Source organism: Lissotriton helveticus, chromosome 3_2 (assembly GCF_964261635.1).
Source record: "Lissotriton helveticus chromosome 3_2, aLisHel1.1, whole genome shotgun sequence".
Lineage (NCBI taxonomy): Eukaryota > Metazoa > Chordata > Amphibia > Caudata > Salamandridae > Lissotriton > Lissotriton helveticus.
The window spans coordinates 325850484-325862565 of NC_136062.1; the positions used below are offsets into that span (position 1 = coordinate 325850484).

General features: G+C 51.0%; 2 protein-coding genes across 2 annotated transcripts in view; one reads left to right on the forward strand and one right to left on the reverse strand.

Moving 5' to 3' along the window:
* Positions 1-12082, reverse strand: part of ANO3 (anoctamin 3) — a 1634736-nt gene that overhangs the window by 604992 nt on the left and 1017662 nt on the right. The gene's annotated exons all lie outside the window — the stretch shown is intronic.
* The window catches only part of MUC15 (mucin 15, cell surface associated), a 67886-nt gene continuing 57508 nt past the window's right edge, over positions 1705-12082 (forward strand). The window contains exon 1 of the mRNA XM_078684213.1: positions 1705-1795. The gene's annotated coding sequence lies outside the window, so the exon portion shown is untranslated. The remainder of the gene's footprint in view (positions 1796-12082) is intronic.

Genomic DNA, 12082 nt, shown 5'->3' on the forward strand with positions numbered 1-12082 from the left:
GGCTGCGTCGTAATGGTAGCGCGGTGTAAAGCCTGCATTGTAATGGCTGTCTCCCGTATTTACCCGCTCAGGATGACATGGTTTTTAGTTGGGAGTTGTGCCATCTACAATTTTTCCCTCATAATTCGGGTCCATTTATGGGTTTCTTTATACATTTAGTGCCAGGAGCTTGAGTCACCACCCAGCTTTTTCACTAATACCAGTCTTGCCCCAGTCTTGCCCCTCCACACGGGGAGGTCACCTTCTCTCTGGCTACACTTCACCTTTCATGGTGCTGGTGCGGCCCTGCGGCTCAGCAGTCCCATGGCACACCTCACAGTGGCGTAACGAAACTTGAGGGAGCCCCGCTGCAAAGTGCACGGAGACCCTGGCCCCACACCGGACCCAGCCAGGAGTCCTCAGGCCAGGGGCCAGCTGCCCACACAGTGCCAGAGGGGGGCCCTGGAGCTCGGGGGACTTCCCAACTCTCCCCTCCCTAAACAGTGGGCGCTTCGGTGGCTATTGTTACCCCACTGCCACCTCACTCTCCTCAACCAGCAAGCAGGCCAGGGGCAAACACAGCCCAGCTGGCACTAGGCCGTGCCCTCGCCTTGACGCAGGAGGGCATGTGCAGGTTCAACTTGTAGGTGGCCCCACTGACACATCTGGCCTCTGCTGGTGTTCCAGTGTATGGATGAATGTGGTAACCTGGAATCAGGTTAGGATGTATCGTTATCGGAGCTGTTTGAGAAACATAAATAAGACTGCAACTGCCATCTTGGCTGTCAGGGTACACTCCCCTCACTCGAAGATTTTTATACAAAATTGGAAGCAACAGCAGGACCAAGGAACATATGTATCCAAACCAATACTGACTTCTTGAAGTCAAGCTTCAGACTTGCTGAAGATTTTCGACCTTCGAAAACGTTTTTTTCGTCTGAAAAAAGCCATCCCGCCCGGGGTGCGCGAGATGTCACAGCCTAAAACCGGCGCCAGTCTTCCCCAGCTTCTTTAACTTCACACTCCAAATCTTTTCGGTTGCTGCTTGGTACGTTTCCTGGCAGCAGGCGCTCTATCAAAAGCTTGATATGCGTGCAGTGTGTTTATTCTGCTTGAATTAGATAACTGCACCTGCTTGTGCTGTTTCCAGGCCGTTTTCCTATTGTTCCAGGTCGTTCTGTGGCACTCAATGATTGTGTGAGTTTTCTCCGTTGCTGTGGTGCAGTTTCGTTCTGATCAGTGCGCGCCGCGCCACTTTTGTGCCATGGCGCGCTTCTTACCATCAGCAAGTGTTTATTTATGGATATTTTGCAATTTGTTGCACCTGCTTTAAGACTCTTGCGTTAACCTGTCCTACCGCGCAACTTCTGCTCGGAACAATTACAAGTTTTTTACTCATTCGTACCAAAAGAAACGTGTCATTTTTTAATGAAACAGACACCAGGTGGATGTTGGTGACGTCACTCAAGCAATATAATATCCCTCGTCTATATGTCTCCCCTTTCAAACTTCTTAGAAACCGCAGTAGTTGGGAGGAAGAGAGCTCCACTCGCTCCTTCACTCTCGCTGCCCCACTCGCTTCCTCCTCCGCCCTGCCCGGCACATTCACTTCGGCTGTTTGTAGCTTAACAAAGGCGGCACAGAAGCAGGTCAGGCTGGTTCTCAGGTGCTCAGTTACACGCTTTTAAGCCCCACCTTATTTTCTCATTAGACTCCCGTCCCATTGCCACACTGTCCCATTCACCTGCTGCGTACCGCGCGCGCCGGTCTGACCTCACAGGACACTCATCGCCCAGGAGGGACTCGGGAGCTCAAGGTAAGACGTGTATGAGTCGCGTCCTCCTCTTAACATGTTGTCTTGGACTGTTAAATCAAATCAGTCATTACCGGCACGTTCAACAGCTCCATTGGCGGCTCTATGTGGCGTTGTGTCCAGAGTAGCAGTTCTTACAGGCGTTATTGTAGATGTAATGCAAAGTTCTTATAATTTCTTATAGCAGCTGATAATCTGATTTAAATACTAGCAGTCGAGCTCATTTGCGGAATGAGTGATGTTCACCTATGAATGCCACCGACATTCTGTTTAAAAATACACGAATTAAATCTCGCAGATACTGCAGGTGTATATTGTGATCGCACAAGGCAGAAAGATGTGTGGCACACCGCCTGTTCCACAACTTGGCAGGTAGAAGCTGCGCCTCCTCAAGTGACCTGCTGACAGGGGAGTGACGCAAGCCCCTGCAGTGCACGGACCACCCCACTCTTCAGAGGGGCCCATTTAGCCTCGGGCCTATGAATCTATGTGAGGTATGGGATTCTCAGGGGCCCCTCACCACTTTGGGCAGGGTGGCTCCATCACTGTACCTAATGCCACTGTCTGTTGACTGAATACAATGTTCTCAATTCAAAAGAGATTAAGTAGGTTATTGCTTTGGGCAGTCGCAGGTTTTTTTTTCAAAGCGAAAATGACAGGGTGGGGTAAGGTAAAATGCAGCACAGTAAAACAGGAGAACTAGAAAGCAGAATAAGAAATACGAGGAACTTGCAGGGCTGCAAGCTAACAAGTGTGCACTGAGCAGCATATTTATGAGCCCCCTGGCTTGCGAGAGAGTCACTTTTTGTGACACTCTGGCAGCCCATACTACAAAATTGTATTACATTTATGAGGTCACGCAAAGCCACTTTGTGAGGCTTTGAATGGTGTTGGACTTGGGTCTTTTGGCTAAAGTTCCCGATACTTTATGCCTTTTCCCTAGACCTTTTTTCTGACATAGTGTTGCCAACTTAGATGCTTTGGGCACTTTGCCACTGCTGATCAGTGTCAAAGTGCAAGTGCTCCCTGTTTAAAGTGAAATTGTAATTGGTTGTCCATGATTGGTATGTTTGCCTTACTAGTAAAATCCCTAATAAAGTGCACTATGTGTGCCAGGCCTGGTAATGCAAATGCTATTAGTGGGCCTGCAGCACTAATTTGCCACCCACACAAGTAGCCCTAAACAGAGAACTCAGACCTGCCATTGCAGTGTTTGTGCACAGTTTGTTAAACTGCCATGCTGTCCTGACAAGAAACCCTGGGCAATGAACTCCGCTCTGCTAGCAAATTCGTTCCGGAGTCAACTACTAAACTGCACCCACAAATGCTTTGATAAAGCAACTTCACATACTAAAGAGCATATAACCAATTTACAAAAGTGAACTTTGAAAATGAAATATCATGTGAGAGGTGATGATTTTGGGGTCCCCCCTAACCTAGGGGGAGGACCAAGCAGATGCCTTGAACACAAAGAGCACCTAGTAACGACTAGTGGAACTGCAGCTTGATGTAATAATTTCAATGCTTTTGCATTTGACTCGTGAGGGACACCTAGTAAAGATTAGTTGAACTGCAGCTGTATGTAGAATTATTTCGATATTGGATACTATAATATTCACTGCCCACTGTTAATCTCGCCCCATAATGCTTTGTTGGCCTTTGGTTGGGATTGTGTTTTTGCCCATAACTGTGCTTGGGGTGGCCCTAAGACGACGGGACCATCACCGAATCGTTCAGCAAGATGTGCTCTTTGTTTTCAAGGCATCTGCTTGGTTCTTTCCCTAGGTTAGGGAGGATCCTAAAATCATCACCTCTCTCACTGCTTGCTAAATTTACATTTTCACTTCTGTGAAATGACTATATGCTTTTTAGCATGTAAAGACAGAGATACTAGTTATTTTACCAAAAATAAATGAGCTTTCTGTTTTATTAATTGAGAGTTCAATGGAGCAAAGTTGCGCAGGAATTCACTGAGTTTTTGTATTTCGCGTAGTAGTACTCCGCCAACTATGCCCACCCTTACTTGCCAGGCCTCACCCTTCCATTTTTTATGCACATTAGACACCCCTATGGTAGATTCAAGGTATCCCCCTGGGCAGGGTGCAGTGCATGAGAAAGGTAGGACATGTACTGAGGTGTGTACCATGTCCTGACAGTGAAATACTCGCCATTTTGTTGAAAAGCCATCTTGCCCACAGGACAGAATGGGGAGGCTGTGTAATATGTTTCCAGCCTATCTTCCCATAGGCTTAAGATGGAGAGGTGAAGTTTAGTATGTCTAAACTCACAATTAAATAACACATCTTTTTGTGAAGGTGGATTTTGCATTGTGCGTTTAGAAACCACACTTTTAGAAGTGGCTGTTTTTTTGTGTGCTAACATTTCTTTGTGTCTCTGCCTGGTTGTGGATTGACTGTCTGGATTTGAAAGTGATAGGATCTGGGGAATGTCTTGACTCAGGGGACAAGGTGAGACAGCAACAGGCTGACCTGCATCTGGAGTGTAGGGGGGATGACTAGCCCCTGGAGGTGAAGAGGCCTGGGCTGCCGCCATAAAACAATGGCTCAATCTCCTGCTGAGTGATTGAAGATCCAGACCCCCACTATCAAAAGGAGAAGATGTCACTGACAGGGAGACACCCAGAACTGGTTTGGACAGGGGTCAGTGCCCCCCTGAACACAAAGACTTCAAAGACATTTAGGGGTATAACATTGAGAGCTGAAACCCCTGAACGTTGGAATGGATTTGTAACTGTTCAAGACTGAACAGGATTGAAACTACTTTGTGGTCAAGAGGAACTTCTGCCAAGGAAGAAACAGCTGAAGAGACAGAAGAAAAGTACTGACCCTTGGTGTGTGTTCTGGGGCTGGCCTGCAGTTCGCTGCTTTAACCAAGGAGAGGCTTGGGCCTTTGCTGTGTGCTGTGTCCCCCTGCTTGAAATGACTTTGCTGTGTACTGCTTCCTGAAGTAATTTATCCCCAAGGGCCCGAGGAGAGCTGGCTCCCTGTTGTGGAAACTCAGGCACATAAAAGTTTCCAGGAGAGTCTCAGTGACGCTGTGTGCTTTTTGCAGCCTGAGACCCTCGTAAGAATTGCCCTGTGATCGTGGGCACTAGGAGTCCACGTGAGTCCTGTGCGTGTGCTCTGTGCAGCCTGGGACCTTCATGAGAATTGCCCTGTGATGGTGGGCACCAGAAATCCAAGTGAGTCCCAGTGACGCTGTGTGTGTATGCATTGTGTTGACTGAGACCTTCGCGAGGATCGTCCTTTGATGCTGCACACCCTTAATCCAAGTTAGTCTCAGCGACGCTGTGTGTGTGTGCTTTGTGCAGCCTGAGACCTTCATGAGGATTGCCCTGTGATTTTGTGCACCCGGAACTCAAGGAAGTCTCAGTGACGCTGGGTGAGTGTGCTTTGTGCAGCCTGAGACTTTTGTGAGGATTTCCCTGTGACCATGCACTCCGGTGCTCAAGTGAGTCCCAGCGACGCTGTGTGCGAGTGCCCTGTTGCAGCCTGAAACTTCATCATTGCCATCGGCCCAGACTACATGTAGAAACATCTCGCTTAGAGTCAACCACAAATGTATCCTAGGGCATCTTTTTCAAACCCTTACTTGGCTCAATAGCAATGTAGGCACTTCTTGGAGGAGTTCTGTTAAAAAAAGCTGTGGGCGTAAACAGCTTCACTCTACACAGAACAAGAGTCAATGCTGACTATATAATATCTACATAAATGTGACAAAGTCATATAGAATAAGCATTGTCTATATTTGGCCAGAGAAAATTGTTCTTAACATTTAGATTCTTTGAATCAACAAACAAGACTGAGTTAGGGACTGAATTGAAATGCCTTCTATTGAACAAAGGTACAGCTGTGGTCTCTGGTAGCCTCCATCATCCACCGAACTAGAGATTGTTCGACAGAACATTGTAGGAAGATTTTAAAAAGACAAACAGAACTTTGTACCATGGATTAAACATTGTTGAGGTGGAGGTGCAGACAAAGTGGTTGCACAACCCACACCAATCTCTAGCACCATCAAGAAGTGTAACACCCAAGACCTAAAAGCTCCTTTGGGCCTGAGAGTAGTGTTGCTACCTACAAGTTCAAGTAAATGGTACTAAGATTTAACATCACGTCAACAGAAATCTGCTATCCTCTGGATTATGACTGAAACTGATAGGTTTGCATGGCAGAAGATACAAACCACTTTTAATGACTAAGGATTTACAACAAACAACAGTGTTGCTTCAGGGGGTTCACTTTTTTAAACTTCAGATTTGTTTGCCTATTTATCTCGTAGACTTTAGCATATTTTTCACTTACCATTCATTGCTAGTCCTTGGACATTCCCAGTTATATCTTACTTTGGCTCTTTAACATTTATATATGTTTACATTAAACATGATGCCAAAGACTATAGGCCTTATTAGGATGGCGGTCTGACCGCCGCATTATGATGCGATTGGTTAGACCGCATCAGTCAGAAGGACTGACCGACGCTTCTGACTGGCTCAAGGAGCCCTTCGGGGTATCGGTCGGATTGTGAACACTACATTAGAGGCCATGCGCGTGCAGGCACCACCTTAGGGATTAAGATGTCCCTTTCCGAAAGCCTTTCAATGGCGGTCGTACCGCCATGGAATGGGTGTCGGAAAGGGACTTTAGTGGCCACTAGCAGGTCCAGCGTCTCCCATGGGCTTCCGCTATGTGGCCCCAAACATCCATACCAAGTGTGCCAGTCCCCACTTTCCAGGCTGCAGCACAAGCCACAATCGAAAAAGCCAAGATTCTGACCGCCTACACATTGGTTGCATCATAATTTGTCAGGTGGGACTGCTGACTACTTGTCGGTGATCTAATCCTGCTTCGCAGCATCCAACTGCCATCATACTCAGGCTCTATGCCTAATATGCATTGTTATTACAATGTTTTGTGATATGTAACACTTCACACATTGTTACTGAAGGTTGGTTTGCTGTTCTCGCCTATTTACCATCTGTGAGCTAAATAACGCTTTATGTGATCTGCTTATCTCAGTGGACTTAACCACAGACACAGCTTAGTGAATATTTTCCCGGGTCTAGACTAAAGCACTCGGTTTCCAACAAGAAAAAGTAGCCCCATGAAATATGATTGGTCTCTATCGGTATTCTTTAATAACTAGTTAAATTTCATTTTGGAAGTAAAATTCTTTTTTAGAATTATGCCTACACAGAGCAATCATTTAGGGTAGCAAATGCCCCCCTTGTGACAGCCCACAATCTGCATGCTTGTGCACTACTTTTTAACTACAAATCTGACTTGTAACCTGTAGCAAATGCACCTTTTCTGCATGATCACTCCAGATTTGTTGTCTTTTTCTGGACCATAGTTTTTTGGGGGGACTCTGTACCCTGTACGACTGCTAATCAGAGGCACAGTGTTTGTTTTCTAGTATTGATTCAATTGGTTCCAGGCAGTTGGTCTATTTAACTTACTTAAAAGCCCCTTGTAAATAGTGTCTAAAGTGCACCTATAACATGTAAAGTTAATGTCATATGTAAATTGCAATGTGGATTTATGATAAAAAATATGTCTTCTAAGAGCATCACTGTGCTGTGGCTGGCATGCAGTTTGAATGCGCTGCAGTGACACATCAATCAATCAATCAATCACTGCATTTCTAAAGCGCGCTACATACCCGTGAGGGTCTCAAGGCGCTGGGGTGGGGGCTGCTACTGATCGAAGAGCCAGGTCTTGAGAAGTCTTCTGAAGGCCAGCAGGTCCTGGGTCTGTCGTAGGCTGGTGGGGAGAGTGTTCCAGGTCTTGGCGGCGAGGTAGGAGAAGGATCTGCCGCCGGCGGTGGCTTTCCGGATGTGAGGAACTGTGGCGAGGGCGAGGTTGGCTGAGCGGAGGCTTCGGGTGGGGGTGTGGAAGCTGAGTTGGTTTTTGAGGTATGTAGGTCCGGTGTTCTGTAGTGCCTTGTGTGCGTGGATGAGGAGCTTGAAGGTGATTCTATTGTTGATGGGGAGCCAGTGCAGGCCTCTCATGTGGGGTGTGATGTGGCTGCGTCGGGGAACATCGAGGATCAGTCGTGCCGAGGCGTTCTGGATTCGTTGTAGTCGTCTCAGGAGCTTGGTTGTTGTTCCTGGGTAGAGGGCGTTCCCATAGTCGAGTCTGCTGGTGACGAGGGCATGGGTGGCGGTTTTTCTCGTGTCGGGGGGGATCCATTTGAAGATCCTGCGGAGCATTCGGAGGGTGTTGAAGCAGGACGCGGAGACGGCGTTGACTTGCCTGGTCATGGAAAGGGTGGAGTTGAGGATGACCCCCAGGTTGCGTGCGTGGTCTGTGGGTTCCGGGGCTGCGCCTAGCGATGTGGGTCACCAAGAGTTGTCCCAGGCTCGCCTGTGATGGGGTGGGTCCGAGAATGAGGACCTCCGTCTTGTCTGAGTTCAGCTTCAGTCTGCTGTCCTTCATCCAGTCGGCTATGGCCTTCATTCCTCTGTGGAGGTTGGCTTTGGCGGTGTGGGGGTCTTCGGTGAGGGATATGATCAGCTGGGTGTCGTCGGCGTAGGAGATGATGTTGAGGTTATATTTTCGTGCGACGTGGGCGAGCGGTGTCATGTAGATATTGAACAGCGTCGGGCTGAGGGAGGATCCCTGTGGGACGCCACAGATGATCTTGGTGGTTTTTGAGCGGAAGGGTGGGAGGCGGACACTCTGGGTTCTGCCGGAGAGGAAGGATGTGGTCCAGGCCAGGGCCTTCTCACGAATTCCGGCGTCGTGGAGGCGTGCTGATAGGGTTTCGTGGCAGTCCGTGTCAAAGGCTGCTGATAGGTCCAGGAGGATGAGGGCGGCTGTTTCTCCTTTGTCCATCAGGATCCTGATGTCATCAGTGGCGGCAATGAGGGCGGTCTCGGTGCTGTGGTTGCTGCGAAAACCGGATTGGGAACGGTCCAGGATGTTGTTGTCTTCGAGGTAGCGGGTCAGCTGTTTATTGACAATCTTCTCTGTCACTTTTGCCGGGAAGGGGAGTAGGGAGATGGGCCGAAAGTTCTTGAGGTCTTTGGGATCCATCTTGGGCTTCTTCAGAAGGGCGTTGATCTCGGCGTGCTTCCAGCTTTTCGGGAAGGTTGCTGTCTCGAAGGAGCTGTTGATTGTTTTCCAGAGGTGATGTGCAATGGTTGTACTGGCTTTGTTGAAGATGTGGTGAGGGCAGGGGTCGGATGGGGATCCGGAGTGGATAGAGTTCATGGTTTTGATGGTGTCTTCGTCGCTGACGTGGGACCAGGCGGTCAGGGGGCTGGTGCGGGTGGTGATCGCAGGGGTTGTGGTCTCGGTGGTAGGTGTGGGGGTGTCAGAGTTGAAGTTGTCATGGATGTTGGCGATCTTGCGGTGAAAGAAGGTAGCCAGGGAGTCGCACAAGTCTTGCGAAGGTGAGACATCGTTGGTGTTGGAGCTGGGGTTGGAGAGTTCTTTCACGATGCTGAAGAGCTATTTGGTGTTGTGGGCTTTGTTGTCTAGGCGGTCCTTGAAGGCGGTCCTCTTGGCGGTCCTGATGAGTTGGTGGTGTCTGCGGGTAGCGTTTTTGTGGGCTGTGTGGCTGTCTGGTGTTCGGTCGTGGAGCCATTTCTTCTCCAGCTTCCGACAGGTGCGCTTGGAGATCTGGAGGTCTTCGGTGAACCAGGCGGCTTTCTTGTTGGTGTGGTTGGTTGTGGAGGTCTTGAGAGGGGCGTGGGTGTCGGCGCAGTCGTTGATCCATTGTTTGAGGTTGGTCGCGGCGGTGTCTGGGTCGGTGGTGTCAGCGGGTGGTCTCAGGGCGAGGGTGGTAATCAGTTGGTCCTTGGTGATCTTGCCCCAGCAGCGGCGTGGTAGCTGTTGGGTACGGTGGTGTGTGGTGGGTTTCCTGAAGGTGAAGTGGACGCATCTGTGGTCAGTCCAGTGGGGTTCGGTGGTGTGGTTGAAGGAGACGTTGGGAGCCTGTGCAGAAGATAGGGTCCAGCGTGTGTCCAGCGGCGTGGGTGTGTGTCGTCACGAGCTGTTTGAGTCCGAGGTTGGCGAGGTTGTCGATCAGGGCGGTGGAGTTGGCGTCGTTGTTGTTCTCGAGGTGGAAGTTCAGGTCCCTGAGGAGGATGTAGTCCGTGGAAGGGAGGGCTTGGGTGCTGACGAGGTCGGTGATGGTGTGGCAGAACTGTGGTCGTGGTCCGGGTGGTCTGTAGATGAGTGTTCCTCGGAGGGTGGTGTTGGGGTCGGTGTGGATCTGGAAGTGCATGTGCTCGGCGGTGGTGAGGGTGTCGTCGGTGTTGGTCGAGACTCTGAAGATGTCCTTGTGGATGATGGCAATTCCCCCTCCAACTCCGTTGGTGCGGTCTCTGCGGGAGATCTTGTAGCCTGTGGGATGGCTATGGCGATGTCTGGTGCTGAGGTGGCGTTCAGCCAGGTCTCCGTCAGGAAGGCGACATCGGGAACGGTGGAGTCTAGGAGGTCCCAGATTGTGATGGCGTGCTTGCGAGCGGAGCAGGTGTTGAGGAGGATGCAGCGGAGGTGGTTGGGTTCTCTGGTTGATGGTTTGGCGGGCCGGATGCTGGTGAAGCTGCAGTTCCAGCAGGAGAAGGGCCCTTGGGTGCGCTTCGGGATGGCCCGGTAGCAGAAGTGGTCTCGTCCGGTGTTGAGTGCGTGGATGGTGCTGGAGTCGTAATGCAGTCTGGCGTTGCGGGAGGCGCGGGGTCCAGGGGTCCTGGCGCTGGGCGCGGTCCAGGCGCGGATGGGCGCAGACGGGCTTGCCTTTGGCGCGCCTTCAGTTCGCCAGCTGCATGTCCGCTGCACGGTCGCTGCGCAGTCTCAATATGAAGGGCGGTGGGAGGGAGGGGCAGCTGGGAGGCGGGAGCGGGGTGGCGAATGGGAGCAGTGAGGGGTGGAGCCGCAGGGACGCAGCGGCGGGAAAGGAGGAACAGAGGGACACGGGGGAAAGGGCACGGAGGAAATACGGGGGGAGGGGGGCACAGAATGCACGAAGGAAGTACAAAATATGCCAAAAAACACAATGCAGCAAGGCAACAAGGGGGCGCAGAAGGCAAGGGGGGTGCAAGAAAATGGCAGACAAAGTGCAATAAGGCAGCAAGAGAACGAGGGACGAGAGCAGGGCCAGGGAGACTCTCGAAGCAGCAATCAGTGGCGGGAGCAAGGCGGCAGTACTGGCGGCGACACAGGAGGACCGTGTGGCGGCTGGGGGGCGACCTGCCTGAGGACAGTGTCAGAGGTCGCTCCATTCACCGCTGCACGTCCTCCATATGAAGGGCTGTGGGAGGGAGGAGCAGCTGGGAGGCGGGAGCGGGGCGGCGAATGGGAGCAGCGGGGGGCGGGGCCGCAGGGACGCAGCTGCGGGAAAGGAGGAACAGAGGGACACGGGGGAAAGGGCACGGAGGAAATACGGGGGGAGGGGGGCACAGAATGCACGAAGAGAGTACAAAATACGCCAAAAAACACAATGAAGCAAGGCAACAAGGGGGCACAGAAGGCAAGGGGTTGCAAGAAAACGGCAGACAAAGTGCAATAAGGCAGCAAGAGACCGTGGGACGAGAGCAGGGGCAGGGGGACTCATGAAGCAGCAATCAGCAGCGGGAGCAAGGCGGCAGTACAGGCGGCGACACAGGAGGACCATGTGGTGGCTGGGGGAGCGACCTGCCTGAGGACAGGGTCAAAGGTCAAAGGGACACAAGGCAGGTCAAAAGGAATCTGGCATGAAGGAATACCATATTTTATATATTCTTAAGTCACCTCTAAAGGGTGTCTTTTAGGCCCCCTGGGCAAGGTGCTCATATGTAAAAATAGAGCACACTACATAGGGAGGCTAGTGTGCACTCACAGTTAAATGAATACCAAAACCTGTATCAATGAGTAGGTCTAGGTGGCATTGACATTTTAATTTCCTATCTCCACTTAGGAAATGGCTAGATACATGTTTTCAATATTATGTCTTGCTTAAGTTTCAAAATCTAGATTAATGGTAAAATCAGATTTTGGATAACTTAACCCCTTCGCTGCGGTGGCTATTCCGCCGCAGCGCTAAGGGGGCGGGGCGGCGGCGCGGCGGTCCCGTGCTGGTGACGGAACAGCTCCGTCACGGTACGCGGGTGAGCTGTGCTTGTGACGGAACGGTTCCGTCACGGCCCCGCCCGCTCAATAGAACGCGCCACGCAGGCGCGGCGGTGGGGCCGCGACGGAACCGTTCCGTCACAAGCACAGCCCACCCGAGGCTCGTGACGGAACGGTTCCGTCATGAGCATGGGAGGGGTTAAACAGGGACGTA